General features: G+C 40.7%; 1 protein-coding gene across 5 annotated transcripts in view; it reads right to left on the bottom strand.

Moving 5' to 3' along the window:
- Window positions 1-6,200: 6,200 nt before the first annotated feature.
- DAW1 (dynein assembly factor with WD repeats 1) overlaps window positions 6,201-18,578 on the bottom strand; it is a 249,458-nt gene continuing 237,080 nt past the window's right edge. For 2 of the 5 annotated variants that reach the window (XM_048314894.1, XM_048314892.1), the window contains 3 exons: window positions 13,885-14,017; window positions 13,670-13,718; window positions 6,201-9,155 (listed from right to left, as the gene is read on the bottom strand). The gene's annotated coding sequence lies outside the window, so the exon portion shown is untranslated. Of the gene's footprint in view, window positions 9,292-13,669; window positions 13,719-13,884; window positions 14,018-16,759; window positions 16,832-18,578 lie in introns of all 5 variants that reach the window. The other 3 variants (XM_048314895.1, XM_048314896.1, XM_048314893.1) reach the window with 3 other exon arrangements.

Here is an 18,578-nt window from a genome sequence, read left to right as displayed (position 1 = left end):
GGAGACCAGGTTGGATACAACAGGTAATTAAGATGCATTACTTAGTTTTTATATCAGGAATTGTTCGCACATTTCTTTCTGCTATATTGCAATCCCTTTACTGATGCTCAGGTAATATTTAGTTTCTGTGTCTTGGGCATGTTACAGTCTTATGGTGAAAGAAAGACTTTTAGCATCATCATCTAAAAAAATGGTTTACTTTGTCCAGACTGGATTAAACGAGTCAAAAACAAGAGGTGCCACATGTTCAGTGCTTTTCTGCTGTGAAGCAGTGTTCATTTTTCAGAAGCAGATAGAACAGATGGGCTTGGTGACAGCTTGACTCAGATACACACTTTGAAACCTGTGCATTTATCTGGAGAGGAATTTGTCGGTTTTGTGCAGACAATCATTTTGCATTTACACAAGTCTAAACCTTCAGTTTGTGCTCTTGCTTAGGAACAAGCACTTCAATCATAGTAACCAATTACTATGGTTATTGTGGGCCTGAGATTTTTTTATTAAAAGAAACCCTTCTACTATTTACACCAGTAGTAAATAGTGAAAATCTGGAAGTAACAAGCTTTTGTTGGAAATCATATATTCACTGGGATTCTCTTACATCCCAACTCTGGCACATGTTTTTTCTTTCCAATTCATTCTCCCATTCCTAAAATGAGCTGCCAGTCAACCTCACTTTATTGCTTATACTCTTCCAACAGCATGTGTCTAAACTAATGCTTTTCTTCAGCATAAAAGCAATTAAAAAACCCCAACACCCAAATACTGTATTATGAACCTAATACACATGTATCATGGGCAATTTGTTCTAGTTTTTGCCCAGTTTATTTCAAGAAAAAAGATTGCTCAGATTTGTTTTCCTTTCAGGAGAGATAAAGTAAAAAGAGTATTAAAAAGGGGAGCCAGGATATTCTCTCATCTCCACTTGAAGATCGACTCTCTGACAGTAAAGTCTGACATGGGACTAGCAATGATTTCTCTGCTGGCTTTTCCATCATGTTTAGTTGCCACCATTGCAATGCAAACCCATCTTTTCAACATACTTTCATTCTGAAGAGCTTAAAGCTTTCCTGTAGCATTTTATTTACCATCACACCAGTATTGTGTGTGGGTCTTTCCTCTCATTAAGATATATGATATGAAAACAAAATGCAAAAGAGAAAAGCAAAAGAACAGCAAGAGTTCTATTCCCACAGACTTTGCAGTTTTTCTAACTATTGTCCCAACCTGCCCCCGGGGAGCTCTAGGGAATATGATGCATCTATTGCTGTTGCTCTTTTGACCTCCAACACTGATCTGTTGCCCAATAAAATATCTCTCAAATGACGGCATGGTGTCACAGCTGGTTTAGAACCTGAGAAAACCAGCTCTTTGCATAAACAGACTCCATCTTCCCTTTGTCCTTTTAAGCAATGTACCCAAGGATATCTTTTTGTGGTATTATCTGCTAACCAGGGCCCTCCTCTTTGTGCAAAGCACAATACGGAGGGTCGTTAACACAAGTGAAGGACGTCACATAAAGTAATATCCTCTGCTCTGCCACCTATTTTATGTACTTTTGTACTTGACTGAGTAGATTAGGTAAAGTATAATAATTTATAAAAGATGAATTTCATACAAAGACACTTATTTTCTTTTGTAGTTTCTCTGTTCTTTTCTCTGTCATGGATCTGCTCCCTCCTACTGCAGTGAAAAGGGTACATTAAAATTAATAATCTAAGATGGGATTTTCAAAACAGACTATGGCAGTGAAGGGTCCAAAAGCCACTGACATTCAGTGGGAGCTAAGTCCTTCACCTCTTTGAAAATTCTTAGCCCAAATCCATTAAAGCATACTTCAAAGAGATAATATTCACAATTCCAGGAGTAATTTTCCTAACAGCCTTTTATTCTCATTTCTGACAGGCCCTTCCTCCCTAGATCCAAGCCCCCTGTAGATGTACAAAACCAAATTGCTTCCATGTCCCTTGGAATTCAGACCTCAGCTGTGGTTCTTTTGAGGCATTTGTTTTTATATTTAATGACATACAATGATTTGTGTCTAGAAGACACAAAATGGAATTCTGCAATATTTCTTTTGCATCTTTATCTTGTCTCATCTGTCATTATACCTCTTACAAATGGGTGTAACCAGGGCTTTATAAACACGCACCACTTCATCCACATATTTTGACTCCTTACTGTGAAAAGTGAATTCAAATATTGTGGGTTTTTGCTTATGGTTGCTTCTTATATTTTGACAAGAATAAGTTCATCTCCACCAGTCTACATGCCAGTTTGTCAGCCTTTCCTTCTAAAACACAGTGCTACAGCAGTTGTGGCTTGTCACATTATTTACTTCAGTCATTTATACTGATTTTTCTCCTCATACCCCTGCAATCATAGCATGAAAAGACTTCACTAATTAAATGAATCAGGTACAGAAAATGTGATCTGACCTGAATTTTTGCAATTAGTCATACAAATATCCTATCAGAAGGCAGATTTTAATTACACTGAAAGTCAAAGCATGCTGTAGTAACAAACCCTTACTGAGAATCTGCTGCACTATATTGACACCTTGTGGCTGGTTCCTCATGATGCAAAGTAGTCACCCAGACTAGTGGAAATAAGAGTGAGTAAAATGTAAAACCTGTGGGGAAAATATTTTCATTTTAAATACTCACAGTTAATGGGAGCCTGATGAAGGGAGTTGATCAAGCTCCACTTTAAATCTCAGTCTGATCCCAGCCCAAATTCAAGTATATAAGTTCTTCAGTGCTGAACACAGGACCAAGACCTACACATTTACCATTTTCACTACAAATCAGATCTCTGTGGATCTAAGTGGAAATAAGAGTGAGTAAAATGTAAAACCTGTGGGGAAAATATTTTCATTTTAAATACTCACAGTTAATGGGAGCCTGATGAAGGGAGTTGATCAAGCTCCACTTTAAATCTCAGTCTGATCCCAGCCCAAATTCAAGTATATAAGTTCTTCAGTGCTGAACACAGGACCAAGACCTACACATTTACCATTTTCACTACAAATCAGATCTCTGTGGGATCCAGCCTTGAAGTGTGTACCCTGAGCTTACCTCAGACTGCCCTTCTCCAGCTGACATATTGTACTTCAGCTTCTACACTGAAGATAGTGGGATAAAGAATGAACAGCTTTTATTGCAACAGTACCTGCTGCCAAAAGAGAATGAGATTACAATTACATTTGGAGAAGGAAATACAAACTTTAAAGTGTGCATGTGAAATAACACTCTAGAAAGTTCAAACAGAATGAAGATGCAGCATGAGCAGTCTTCTTCCCAGCCTGCCCGATGGAGAGGAAATGGCACAGTGCAGGAAGCCGGTTTCAAACAGGCAGATGGGCTGTGACATAAACCCGAGACAGCTCATCTGCTCAATATGTAATCATCGTGTTTGAACCCATTTTCCTACAATCTTCCTGAGTAACACATAACTACCACGAATTCACATAGGAAAGGAACTGCTGAAATGTTAATAAAGGGAAGTATTTGAAAAGGATTCAGATAAATCAGTTACAAAGAGTGCTGTGGCCAGCAGTCAGTGAATCACTGAGCAACATTCAATGTTTTCTCAGGAAGACTAACTCCATCATATGAACCTTTTAGACAAATAATCAAATAAAAATGCTAAACCTCACAAATAAATTACCCTTCCCCAAAACCCATTAGGTCTGCTTTGGTTCATTCCTTTACAAACCTGGAGATCCCTGTATCAATCAATCGCAGTCTCAATCACATGAGACTCCAAAGTTAATTATTTCACACTTCAATCATGACTTTGGCCTTCTGTGGGCAAACACTCTTCCACGAAATAAGGGCTGGTTATCCAGTTTTTGAGAATGAGGGAACTGGATATCAGAGAGTCCCTCCTTTCCCCTGCTTGTTTTCTCCTTGGAATAATGAGATGAGGCTGCTTGGATGCCCTGCTGCTGCCCTGGCAGAGGGGTCTGAGTGATCCACAGCTGGAAAGGGCATTCACACCAGGATCTGGGGTCATCCTCTTGTATCTGGGGACTTTGGACACTTTTGGGATGCCTTTGGACAAGAATGCCTGAGTTGGGGGGGCTGCCTACACTGACGGCAGCCAGTTCCAAAGTCAAGGATATGAAAGGGAGCAAGAAAAGGGTGGGAAGGATGCCTGGGCTGACTTGGTCTGCACCCATTTCTATCTCTGTCCAGAATTCCACAATAATTGTTTTGAGGTTTGGACAGTTTAAGGGTTATTACTTTCCCATGTCTGTTTAATTTTATTAATTAAGAAAAGATGTGGTCCCTGTCGGTCTTTTGGCCACATGGAAGTTTACAGTGACACAATTCCATGAGGATGTAGTTAGGAGTTGAGTGATCTGTGGTTCTGCCCATGGGTGAGCTTCCAGAAAAGACAAGATCTGCTGGATAAGCCCTGCCCCTTACTGTGGATCTCAGCCAAGTAGCCTCAGCTTAATGACAGTCATTAACATTAAACGACCTGCAAAATTTTGTTAGTTCAAATTCCAGTAGAGTTAAATGATGATTCTTTTAAAAGAATTGCAGTAATCTATTAATTGCCATGAAACCAGATATAATTAAAGAAATTCCTCCAGCAGTAACTCAATTACATATATTTTTGTTCTAAGCTGGCTTTTTAAAGATTCTTTAAGTGAACAATAATTTACTCACTACAAAACTGTAGCTCAATGCAATAAAAAGTATCCTTTTGTATCCTATGCCATGAAAGGAACTACTAGAGAAGAAACCAGTCTTTGTGGAGAGGTATAAAGGCAGCATGTCTGAAACAAAACCTGAAACCTTGTGTCACTACTTTTAGACATAAATGATTGTGAACTTCTCTCGCCTCTTATTCCCAGTATTCAGAAAAGGAAAAGACAGCTGAAATTACAGAGCCTTTGCCCTCTGAGTTAAAGGAGTGGTGTTTGGAGGAAGGTGGAAAAGGCGTGGAAAATATTCTTGGGAAGTCAAGTATCCTGAAGTACAGCAAAAAGCTGCAGCTGCTCTCCAGAGCAGTGAGGACACTGCACATTCCAGTAGCAGGATTCTTTCCTAGTGATATGTACAACCTGCTGCATTACAGAGCAACCCAGAGCTGTGGCCATTCCATGTGTTCTTTGCATTAAATGCAGTTCTCGGTCGTAGTAAGCTCTTCAATAGAATTCTTCTTGCAACATACTCAGACCTCTTCACCATGGCACACTATTCCCAGCAACCACTTTGCACAAATGCATTGTGGTTTGGAGACTGTGATAAATTCACTTACATACATATGAGCTGTCCTATGCCTGTTGCCCTCAGCAACTATGAAATTTCCCAGTGATTTTAGTTTTTAAATTTACTAAGCTGGAACAACCAAGGAATATATTCCAGACCACACACAAAGTCTGTGTTAGGGAAGGTATATCAAGCTAATGCTCTAAACACAACCAAGGCTCACTTTTTCTTTCTTACTCTTCTCTAGAAAGAACCTATGAAATCTTTTCACTCCCTTTTAAATCCCTGCCTTCCTACCCTTTGGAATCCTGCCCAAATCCCTTCCTGCCTACCGCATACTCTCACATCCCCTCAGCTCTGCTCTCCAGATAACTATAGGACTGAGCACAGCGTCTGCCTGGATGACAGCCATCAACCCAGCCCTCTCTGCTCTGTGGTTTACACAGCTCTTGCAATGAATACATACTGACTCATGAAAATGATAACAGATGTGAAAAAATTACAGCTTTACCACCTGTTGCTAGTGTAATGGATTTAATTACTGGCAGACAGCTTGAATTATTTTGAGGTCTTTTAAAAAAGGAAGATTTCTTTCTCCCCTGTGGGAGATCCTTGTTGAGAAAATTGTGGTTCCATAAAGGCAATTCACTACAGGGGACAACCCTGCACCACAAAACCCTCTGGTTTCTTACAGATTCCTCCCTGCCAGGAATTTTCCCTTGCACCATTCTCTGATGTGTTAATTATTTCTTTGCCTAAATGACCTCACTTATATACTTTCAAACTGTCCTTAAACTGACCATAATTTCAGCAGTTGCTTTACCCACCATGCTGGTATTCACCCTTATACTGACTGGTGCTTTTGCTACCTTCATTCACAAAAAAGAGAAAGAGCAGTAAAACTCAAGCCATACTCACTCCAGGTACTCATTTGTCACTGTTGTCCAGAGGGGCGGTGAGAAAAACGACACAGAATTCAAGTCCAGGATCAAATGTGATTATTTAATTAATTACAAACTCATTTATATAACTTGGTTCGCAATAGAAAAATGACATGATTGGCCCATCGGTCAACCAGCCATCAAAGTGACTGGCTGAAAGGAATAGTTACCATTCTCAAAATACTATTCTTAATGAACCAAAACAATATCCACAGTATTCCACAACAACCTGTACCTGCAAAATAGTTTACAAAATAGCAAACCATTTCTCAGCTAGTTTGCATGAGAACGGAGACTTTCGCAGGAGGCTGGAAAAACTGGAAAAATTTCTCTGCTAGCTTTTTTAGCATCTACACTCATTGCAACTGGAAAGATAACTGCAAATACATCCTGTGTGAGCATTTTTTCATTCCAGCTCTGACTTTGTTCAGTAAAATCATTTCTGCTCAACATCTGTATGGGCATCTGAAAATTTCTGTATTGCTACTGATAAATGTGAGACAATGGATTAAATTAAGCACTAGCATGTTTGAATTAGGTTGTATCTTCAGTATGTGCTTGAGGCTGGGAAAGTGGGAAAGAATATCCTTATTTATAGCATGATGTCTGCTGAGTGGTCACTGAGTTCAAGAGGTTAAACTGAGCTTCTTGATTATGGATTGACCTTGTAGTATCCAGACAGAGAAGGCAGAGGGCAAGCAGGAAAAGGAAGATCTTGTGCTATGCCCTCTATTCTCTGGTGGGGGAACTTGATCTAAGATCTGGACCTGTTTGGAGAAAATTTTGACTGAGTCCTTTGCGATCTGCATCGACTGGAAATCAGTGTGGGCATCATAGTTCTCTGGTCAGGAAAAAAAAGAATAAGGCAACCCCTGCATCCACAAGAAACTGCTTTCTGCATGCTGTAACACAAAGGTTCAAGGAGAAAACAGCCAACATGAGACAGAGCGCTGTAGGTACATTTGTCATACTGAAAAGTACCACTGTGTAAACAATTGGTTTCAAGACACCACTAGAGATACACTGTCAATTTAAAATATACCTGCTTAGTTAAGCGAGAGCTGTTGGAAGAGCACCTGTGACCCCAGAGACAAGGAGAAAGGAAAACAAGGAACCAGCAAGAAGGTAGCACTAAGGGCCTTATCTTAGCAAGCAACAAAAGCAGGTAAAGTACATGTTGAATCACAACACATATGCTGCTGAATTGTTGCCAGATAAGGGCTAGAAGAAAGAGAGAAAGTAAAACCAAATGTAAGAAAAGGAATAGAAAGGCATGATGTAAAGAAGATATAGTCTGCCTCCCACTTTTCTCTCACTTTTTCTCTCCAATCCACATTTTCTGCTTAGAGTGGTGCATTTAATTTTCTTTACCATCACTGTCAGCTACAGTGGGAGGTCATTTGTGCCATCATTATCAACATTGTCATATTGACTGCAGTCTGCAGCTCATATTTTGCTTGTCTTTTGCCTAGTAAGCTCTTCCCAGTCCTATTTTTTGTCATTATAGGACCATCAGTAGTTGTTTTGGGTAGTTAAAAAAAATGAAAAAGAAAAACGAGAGAGAGAGAGAATAAAAGAAATATAGAAGAAAAAAGGCTTCTTTAAATTCAGCTGTCTGCTCTTCAGGAAGCTGATCACTCCACCTGAAATGAGATATCAGGGGTTGCTTAGCAATAGAAAGATGGCATCCTACCTGTCAGATGGCCCTTTTCAGATTATTTCCTAGATAAGTACAATAATTGGAGGGAAGCATCTTTTGTGGATGGCTGCCCCCTTGCAATGTCTAGGTTAACACAAGGAGAAATGCTGCGCTTCAGCTACTGTGCTGCAGCTGCTGGCATCTGTTTTCTGGGGAATTAGAATATAACAGTACATGATACTGCTTTACCTAGCATTATTTTCAGCTAACATTATTTTTAAAATATTATTTTTAGTCCTATAAAGACATATTTAGGAATGACTGCCATCTGTCCAGACATAACAATAAAGAAAATAAATGTTTCACTAATGATCAGGAACTAAAGTTACTTCTTCTTGTGAAAGAGTGGTTATTAAAAGGCGGTTTTCCCCAAACAAGAACATATAATACAACAAAAATTATAATGGGAAAACCTACACATGAGCACGTGTCTATGTGTGTGTTTAGGAATTTTTATAATTCCAAGTGGTGTCTGCTCATCATTTTGCTGTCACTGTTACAGCCTCCTTAATTTTATTTATTTTTCTCCTTGTTGTTATCGCAGGGAAAGAGCACAAAAGCTCCTTCCCAGACCTGCATTTCTGCGTGTGGCCATGCAGTGGCACAGGAGACCAGGAATCTGTAGAATGTGGTGATTCTGAGGCAGGAACTGCTCAGGTGCGCGGGGTGGGAGCCTGACAGAAGAATGCCCACGTAGCTCAAAGCTCGGGCTGATGCCGGAGCAGCCGGCGGTGCCGCCCGATGGAGCCGGGGCTCGCTGCGGCGGGCACCGCCCGTGCGTCCCCGCCTGGGCAGGAGCACAGCGGGGAAAACGCTGCCCTTCCTCTCTTTGTTTCTCTCCCTCTGCACAGAGCTGGAAAGGCAGCATTATTTGGGGCACACTCTGCTCCAGCTCCTGTATGAGTTATCGACCCTCGGCTGCTGAATCCCGAGTGCTGACCCGCGGCAGGGCAGGAGCTCACACGGACGCGTCTGCCCGGCTGGCATGGCTGAATGCTTCTGCTGGGGTGCTCCCTGCTGGGCTGGTGCCACTCTGCGACAGTTCTGGCAGGCCTGCAAAGCCCAGTGCCTGCTCTGGGAAATGGCAGTCGTTTCTTTCCTTGCCTGGGAAAGGCTCAGGGTGCTCCGTGTACTGCATTTACCAGTTTTGTGGGTATTGCCTCTCTCTATTGACCAGGCTCCTGGACCCAGAACACCCATTTCACACCTGGTAAGGAGAAGATATCCACAGGTCCCCACTGTTCATCCTTGGTACACAGTGAAACCATCCTCAGGACGGATCTTCATCAGCTGTCAGAGAAATGAAAAAGCTGTTTCATTCAGTTGAGGAGGGCAGTCTGATGAGGGCTGTGTCCCTTCCTGACATTCTGCAGCAATACTGTGGCTGCAGAATCCTCAGTGCACCAGGACAGCACTGCTGAGGTCCCTGTAAATATATAAATGGAAGATGGGTCCATTTTGTGCAGCCCATGCTTTCTGTAGTCCAAGGGATATTACGCCTCATTCTTGGATCATTTCTACTAAAGGAACCATTTCTTCCCTGGCAGCAGGGAGGAGGGGGAAGAGTCTGCATGAGAATACTTAATGGCTTTGGCTGGATTTTATTTCAGGCTTTTAGATCTCCTCAGGGTGAATGAAACAGGTTCAATTTTAGAATTAATTTTTGGTTTTGAAATAGAGCTTTCTTCCCATTTTCCTAACACTAAAATTTAGAAGGGTCCTAAAACTGCGAGTCAAAGTCAAAGGGAAAAAAAAGCTGAAAAAAAGCATTGAATTCTGACCCCTTCCATTGCCAACATCATCCCTCCTGCCTCTTCCTTCAAGCAAGAGGAGACACACAGGATTTATTCTGAAGGCACAGACACATCATCTGTAGAGCACAGTAATAAACAAAGTGTCTAGGCTTTGGAGCTATTTATTCTGGTACAAAGACTGATAAAAGGTGTAACTAAACAATTAGCTGATTCAATTTACCCCTAATGATAACCTCAATGCGAGGAACTTCATTCCTCTACAATTAAACCCTTGTGCTCAGAGACACCACACACATCCCGTCCTGCGTAGCCGGTCACGACACACAGATAAGGACACACGGATCCTCCAGGTGGCGATACAGCCGTATTTTCCTTCCCCACCCCCCACCCCCCACCCCCCCCCCCCCCCCCGGCCTCCGAATTATACAGAAAAGCTGCTTAGATTCTGGAGAGCAAGAGCTTATGATTTATCTGTAAATATGGCATTTCTTTACATTATTTATTTATAGTGACAACTATTCAGTGTGTGTGTATATATATCTATGTATATACATCTATTTAAAACATATGTCTTTGTGTATATACATAGATGTACCCACATCTACTTCCCACTGTAGCTGTGCAAGCTACATGTCTGCATTCTGCTCTGCCTCAGCTGAACTCTGCTGCAGATGAAGGAGGAAGATGTCCTGATGAGAAGGAATGAAGAAGGATGACAGCAGTTTAACTTCTATTTAATTAATCCATCATGATTGACTTCTGACGTTGCAGCAGTTGTGTTTAGTCTCTGCTGAGTGTCAGATCCAAAGACAGCTGCAGTCAGTGTTGCAAAGGAGAATGATCCAGACTGGGTGCTCCAATGGAGATGGTGCCCCACTGTTTTGGCTGTGGGGACTCCTGTGGGTGCAGAGGGTGACCTCACCGTTCTCCATGCTGGTTTCTGCCCAGCTCCAGAGTGGGAAAGCAGGGAGATAGGCTAAAGGGAAATCAGGCTGGGACACAAAATTAAAAGGAGGCTTCTCTTTGCCTCTTGATACTTGTGAAATATAAAAGTTTGAGCTGAAAGCAGGTGTAGCACTACTGGACTCAAGGAAATGCAAAATTTAAATCAAGTTGTTCCTTTGCAGTGAACAGTTTTTCTTGGCTGTACTCACACTGAGGTGGATCAGGAAATTTTTCCAATGCATTCTAGCTTCTATAGCACTGTAAGATACATCAGCTGCAGTTTAGATTTGGAAAAAAACAAATGACTGACAAAGCACTATTATTATTATGAGTTTACTTCTTCCCGTGAACCAAAGTGGCATAGTTAACAGCATGCATGTTTGCCTCAGGATGCCATTTGGACTCTGACATGCCTCCTGGCTGGCTGTTACCCACAGCACACTGGGGTTTACATTTGCTTTTCTGAATCTTAGATTTCTGCAGACACCCCAGAAATGTTCTGATTCACTGTCCCTGTGGCACTTCCTGGTCAGTGAGCAGCCAACACAAGACACTTCTGGTAGAATATGGCATTTACTTTCATGAATTAATAAATTGTATAGCTGACCTAATATCTTTGAATATTGAAGTGGAATTTCAGCTTGAACATAAAATGTAAATCAATGGTTGAAGAAAATATTCCAAAATAGCACCACGGAAACCAGAGGAAATGAATTCATGTATAATTCAAACAGTTTAGCTAGGAGCAACTGTTCTATTTTAATACTACGAATGTTTCTAAATCAAAACCAGGTTCTGATGTTTGATTTCTTTTTCTTTGAGCCTGTTTTTTGTTGTAGATATGAATGGTAATTAAAAACAACAGTGAATTATGAAGCTATTAAAATCTGTGATTAAAAATTAAATAATGGAAGTTCTGTGATTTATGTTACTGAGCTCCTAAGGCACATTTAAAGCAAACTCACTACGAAATTCATGCTACTTCCATGTCAGCCATTTTATTCAATACAAACCTCATTTACTGCAGAGATCTTACCAGGTTCCAGTTAATACTCAGTTAAAAATCTAGTTTATAGTATGGGTCAATATATTAACTTCTGAGCCCTATGTTATTAGTGGCCTCAGGTGGAAAACTATTTTAGAGTATTTTATCTCGTAGAAGGAAAGGCGATGTGTTTGGGGTGGGCTCTTCAAAGTCAGAGGTTATTTTTATGAGAAGTGGCACAGTCCATTTATGCAGCCCTTTTTGTGAGCCTGGTAGTGCCACTTGCCTGACTCTCATGGACTCAAAACTCAGTGCACATAAGAACTGATAAGATGAAGTGCCTGGTGGAGCTGGACTCGCTCTTAGGGCTGCAGAGCAATCAACACGCCCATCTTTCCTCAGCACACCATTACTATAGTTTATATATTACATATATAAACAAGGGTTAGTACTACAGTTAATGGCCTCTGCCCAAGCACGTTGTTTGTTCCAGCTTGGTTTGAGGCTCCTGCCTTGGTAGCCCAGAATGTTCATGGGTTATGAACTGGATTTAACAACAGGATCTAATAGAAGGGAGTAATTAAATACCTAATTGCTGTTGCATAAGTGCTTTGAAACACTCCCATGTTTCAAATTTATGTAAACCACCTGGGAGAGAGCCCGAGGCTCACAGTGGATTTCTTCAGGTTTTAAACAAAAACTTTAGACATGAAGTTCCCACAGTGTTTCATTATTTTAATTGATGCAATTACTGTGAGAAACAATATCATTAGCCCACTTTCTGTTATTTATTTATAAAAAAATTCAGGTGCAGCACAATGATATTTTTCTTAGGCCTTGACATGATCCATCAATAAAGAAAGATTATTTAAATTACTCAGCAGCCTGGAGACAAGAGCTGTTACTACATATCATCCCACCTCAACAGGCAAGCACATGATTTTCTATACATTGATACAAATGACATGGATATTTTTTGAAATGCCATGATGTTGCAGCGGGGATTACTGCAACAAGCATATTTCAAACCAGGAGTCTCGTAGAAAGCGAAGTATATATGGCCAGATTCGTGGTAGATGTTTCAGAGATGTTTATTTCTCCAGCCGCATGGCCGGGGCTCAGCTCAGGAACTCCCCCAGTCACGGGACCCGAGGGTCCTTGGCCACCCTGGGGACCACAAACCAACCAATGGGAAACAAAGGTGACCAGGGACAGGGAAACCCCGTGCCTCCCCTCAGGGCCCCTCTCCCAGGGCTCCATGGCAGGGGGGAGGGACCTCAACACCATGATGCAGAAAGAAAGAATATATTTGTTGTGGTATTTTTTTTTCTGTGAATCTAGAAAATAAGATTCAAAAAAATGCATGCTCTCTTTTGGCTATCACTGAAACCCTGAAGGACAGGTTTCTAAACTGCTGGAAAGCATTCTGCATCAGAGTAATTCAATGCACAGAGGCCTTTTTCTCACCTTTAATGAATTACAAAAAAGAGAAACATAAACTCAGATTTTTGCACTGTCACTGCTCCCCACTGGGACAGACAGGCTGTAGAGATACTGATGGCATGAAGGGACCACCATTCAGCTGGCACCAAATGAACAAGACAACTACAGGAGCAGAAAACCTGCTTTATCACCTACAACCTTCTCCCTCACCCACCACAAAACAACAACTCCAAAGGACTGGCTTCTCTGGCATGGGTTGCAAATTATCACTGTCACAATTACTTTACTCCCTTTTCCTTCTTTACACTTTAAAAACAAAATGAGATCAGTCTGCAAGCAGATAATGAAACCTAGATGAGGAGATGGCCTCATAGAGAATAGAATGTGTACCCATGCTGATGTTGTAGGGATTGAAATTTATTATACTTTATGAGGCATAATCACTACATGTCTCTCTCATCAAGGAATATTTTATCTCAGAGTGCTGTGCAGCTGATGTCTTGAGGTTTTCACATAAACATCTATTAAAAGGAGAAGCTAACAGGTCAAACTGCACTTTACTGCAGAAGAGAAAGCATCAAGGTTCAACAATAAATTTGAGGATATATACTGAGCCAGGCAAGAAATTGGTGAAAATCAAAGTCAGATCAAGATAAAAAAAGAGAACCATGGCTTACTCCATGTATCTTCTAGCTCACATGTCATCCAGCTCCTGTCCACGGGCACCTTGAGATGGGGAAATAAGGTTTGTTAACACAGAGGAGTGGCTGGAGTTTTTAAAATAAAGAATCATTTGTTGTAAAGCACTGCTACCCTTCCTTTAACAAAGCACTCACTTTGCTGTGGCTGCTGCTTACTACATGAAAGATAATCCACCCATTACTCTGTTTACCTGTTCATCAAACTTCTCATCCAGCTGGTGTTTCATCTACAAGCAGTTTGAAGCAAGCATGACATCTTTGGATCATGTACTTTGAAAAGATCCCATTGCTGTGAAGTCCAGGTGCCCAAAGGAAATGTTTATGCTAAAATAAAATGTAGTGACAAAACATAGGCATGCGGTTACAAAATGTTAAGGACAAATGCAATAGTCTGAACTGTTTCCTTCTGACTTCCTGGCTTTGATGGTCCTGACTGCACCAATCTCTGGGAGATTGCTTGGCTGGAACTGAGAGCTGACCCAGAGCAAGTCACCAGTAGCTCTGTAGGGGTCTGCCTTGCATAGATTCAAGATACTGAAACAATAGATAACCCTTTTATTTTATTTTCTTTAAGTCAGAGTCTTGGACATTCAAAATCTCAAGCTGCTGCATTAAAGTCCTGCTATAGGATTTGCCTAGATATATCCTTAATTATAGTACCTTACTGACTCCACATTGATGCAGCTTCCTGAATGCATTTGCACTGACAAATTGGAGTTGTAACAGATATCTTGGAATGTGGGAAGTTAAAAAAAAAAAGGCAGTAGGGAGGCAACATGTAAGCAGAGGAATATCTCTTTTATAATGCGTGTAGTGCTTGGAGTTTTAGCCCAGAGAGGCAGAGTGATGGAGCAGGAGATGGAGAGATCAATACTTCTTTACATTGTCTACTAGATGCTGAATCTGTCAGGAGGTGACCAAACCATAGCTAGAAAAGAAAAGGCAATATTCTCATAGTTATGCTTATCTAAAAGGATTGTGAATACTAAGATAGGAATTAAAAATGCTCCCAAAAAATATATTGTTGAAAGTCTGAAGCCTGCACCAACCCTGAGGATACATGGTATTGCTTTTATTGTTATTTCTAATAATATTACTGGAGAAGTAAAGACTCTAAAATGATACTAATGAGAAATAATAGCAGAGGTTGTAGGTCCAGAGGTACTGCTCTCATATAGGGTTTGTGCTGCACAGCTAAAAAAGCACCAGAAGTTTTTCTAAAAGCATTGATTTGATTATTGTTTCATTTTGCTCACAATATCATACCTTTTTGGTTTTTTAAAGAATATTTTTTTCCTCTTGTTAATTCTCCTAGTTTTCCTGTCCTCACCTCTTGTTTATCGACAGGTTTTGCTCTAATCTAATTCAACTGAGCTGCTCTGTGTCCACTCATACCCTCAATTACCTTGCATGACATGCCCTTGGTAGCAAAGCATCTTTGCCTACTACAACTCTACTGCTGCACTTTCTTTGCCTGTCACTGCCATAGTTTGCTTTCTGCTTAAAGTATCAGTTCAGTTCTTCACCTGAGCAAACCTTAATGGATTTAGTGATAGTCTGCTCCTCTCCAGGCATGTGAGACCTGCTGAAGTAAGGCTTGATAATATTCCCTTGGTTTTTTTCATAGTGTCTGAGCAGAAATACAGCACAGGGATAGAGGATCATGCATTTGCTCAAAAATAATTCCTGATAAAGTTAAGGAAAATTTATTGCCTTTCATTTATAAATGGAGGTTCTGTTGTCCTGACTTCGGGAGCGTTCATGTCCCACACAAGTTACTCTACTGTTGTGACTTTCAGTAGCAGCAAACTGACTTTGTGCTGAGAGACACTGAGATTATCAGGTAGATGCTGCTGGATAACTGGAAATTCTGTGAAATGCTAAATCACGTTCACATTAACCTTAACACTACCTGTAGCAACATCCTGCTGATCTGGGCTTCAACAGCTCCTGTACAGGTGTTTTTGCAGACTGCTTTCTCTAACCTGACTGTTAATAGTTACAGAGTGGGAATATTTGTCAGGTTACCAACTCTTTTGACAATCTGGATAAGAAACAATATTATAAATAAGGCAGCTTCCATGATTAAGTATCCAGATTATACAGTCCTTATTCAGCCAAATCTTTATAACCAGTGAGTAAACATATTCCATAAGAAAACCTGGCTGAGGAAGCATTGCAAAGCTAGGTCAAGCAGCTCCACTCTGAAGGGTACTTCATGATGAGGAACATTGTAGCAACCCTCTCAAAAAGCTATAGTTGTCTAGATGTCAATTTATCAGCTAGTGCCACTCTTTGTTTTTATTATAGCTACAGATATAGCTGTCTAATACCTAAGGGTAGCCTATAAAACTTATATTTTTTGAAGGTAAGACTTGTAGAACTTATTCATACATGGTAAAGACTAATTCGAATACAGTTCATGGGTGTTTTGTTGTGTTGGACATGACCATTAAAATAGCATGTATGTCATCAATACCCAAGTTAGTAAAATGCAGCAAGGGAGAGAAAAGAAAATCAATTTCTAGAACTTTGAGAGTGGCTTGTGCTCTGCTTCCCTCCTGAGATTTTCAGCCTCTCAAAGAGCTAGTTTAACACCCTGCAGGTCCTGTCTTCTCCTTAATGGAAATGCTTCAGTCACATTTTATGTTCCCTTTGAAAAATCAGACATCTTTAAGAATACTATCTCTGAAAATATAGAAAACTCTATTTCGCTATTCAGTACTTTATGGAGATTAATAATCCAGTTAATACAAGTGCCTGTAGCTATTCCTGTCAGACAGGATCATTTTAATCCTCTCTTTGAATCCCCTGTATTTAGCTAGTTAGTTGTGGTAAGCATGAATTCCAACAGAAATATCACTCACAGCACTCAGTATTTTCAGGTGTGTTGTATTCTTGTTAGAGTCTATGGGACCTGTGTGACAGCATTAGTACCTAAACTGCCATGCTAAGACATTGCAAAACAAACCTCCAATTAGCTTGAGGAAAAATAGAGTAACAGATCTTCTCTAGGGTAGATACATTTGCTTCATATCTAAGAAAGGCATGCTTCAGTTATCTTACCAGGGCTTAACAGCTCTGTCCCTGGCTCAAATTTGTTGTTGACATTGTAGCCATAACAGGGCAGAGGATGACCTGTTGTTCATACAGGAGAAGGAAAAGGAGTTAATTTTGTTATGGAGAACACAATGTACCACAGGTATGGTACAAATATGTAGCATTTAGCTCACAAATTTGCTGAGCTATCACCTATTCCAACTGAGCATTCAAGGCTGCTACCTGAGAGGTCTCTGAGAAAATTTAATAGTATGAGAGGAAAAAAGAGTATGCAGGACCTCATGGTTTGTTTTGTAAGAATGAAAAAGAGGAAGAGGAATTCAGCTCAGAGTAAAGCCCTTGTCTGCAGACCTGTTAGGGAGCACATCTGACTGTGGCTGAGCACTGCTCCGTATCCCAAGGGTGCGAACATTGATCCTGTCCACTTGTAAGGCAATTTCACACACACACAGAAACCTGCTGGTAACAGCACCTTAACACTGGCTTCACCCTGGCTGCAAGGGTGATCTTCCACAGGCACCCCAATCACCCAGCAACAGGAGCAATGGGACAGGGCTGCTTTTATAGACACTAAAAGATAACACAGCACAGGCTTTACATTAGCTATCAACAAAATTGTTTTACTCATTTATCTTCTGCTCTTTTTTTACCTTCTTACAGTGAACTGAATTCTAATTCCAGTTTTCATTCAAATTGCTTTTAGATTCAGCATTTTGAAATGCTCTTCTGTGTTCAGCACTGCCCTCCTGCCTAAGCAGCCATTCCCCACCTCCCCTGTGTCTCTAATGTTTAGAGCAAGCAAGAATGTCCTCTCTTAGCCTCTCCTGTTGCAGACTACACAAGCTAAGCTAAGCTTTGTGCCAAATCAGCTCTCCCTCTCCAGGTGATCTCAGAAACACTGTTCTTCACCTGTTTCAGTTTATACCCACTGAATTTGTTCTCTAACATGAATTGTCAGAAATGCATGGTGAACACCAGTATATCTGAAGGGGTTTGAATCACAGAACAACAGGTTAGAAGGGACCTCAAGGATCATCTGGTCCAACCTTTCTTGGGAGAAGCACTGTCTAGACAAGATGGTCCAGCAGCCAGTCAAGGCAAATCTTAGAAGTGTCCAGTGTTGGGGGATCTGTCATTTCCCTGGGGAGATTATTCCAAGAGTTAATTGTTCTCACGGTGAAAAATTTTCCTTACGTCTCCAGCTTTGTAGTCACTTTTTAAATATAGGAACATGGTGCACACAAATAGTTCCCTATACCTGGTATCCTTCCCCATGTCATGTTCAGAAATGCTGAAAGGTAAATACAGATGTTTGGAGGAATCTGAAAGATATACTGACTATCTCAGCATATATCAACCTGATGCTAAAGAGTGTCTGGAAGAAAGGCTGTGAGAGAAAATTGCCTTAGAAATGCTGACCAAAATCCTTGTCTACTGTTCCCTCTCTACACTGCAGATTTATATCAGGTTTTATATTGCCACTGGATTTACAGGGCCAGGATCTTGCACAGAACCAGATGATTGTTGTGGGTTCCAACCCAAACCATTTTGTGATTCTATGATACAATATTGGGTGGGGTTTAAATTATAAATACAGATGTAGCACCAAAATTTATGTCAAAGCTCTCTTCTCTGTAACTGAAGGGCTTGGATTAACCCTTTACTTCTGCTGCTCCCTGCTCTGCCAGACACATATGGGCTCTGTGCAGGAAGGTGTAGTACTCAGTCCTCATATAATTGACAGCAAACATAAATATCAAAATAAGTTTTAAAATATTTTCTAGGTAGCTCTTGCATTCTCTCCCTTGCACAACACCTACTGAGC

This window comes from Corvus hawaiiensis, chromosome 10 (assembly GCF_020740725.1).
Source record: "Corvus hawaiiensis isolate bCorHaw1 chromosome 10, bCorHaw1.pri.cur, whole genome shotgun sequence".
In the NCBI taxonomy this organism is placed as follows: domain Eukaryota; kingdom Metazoa; phylum Chordata; class Aves; order Passeriformes; family Corvidae; genus Corvus; species Corvus hawaiiensis.
This window is presented reverse-complemented; position numbering and strand designations above follow the sequence as displayed.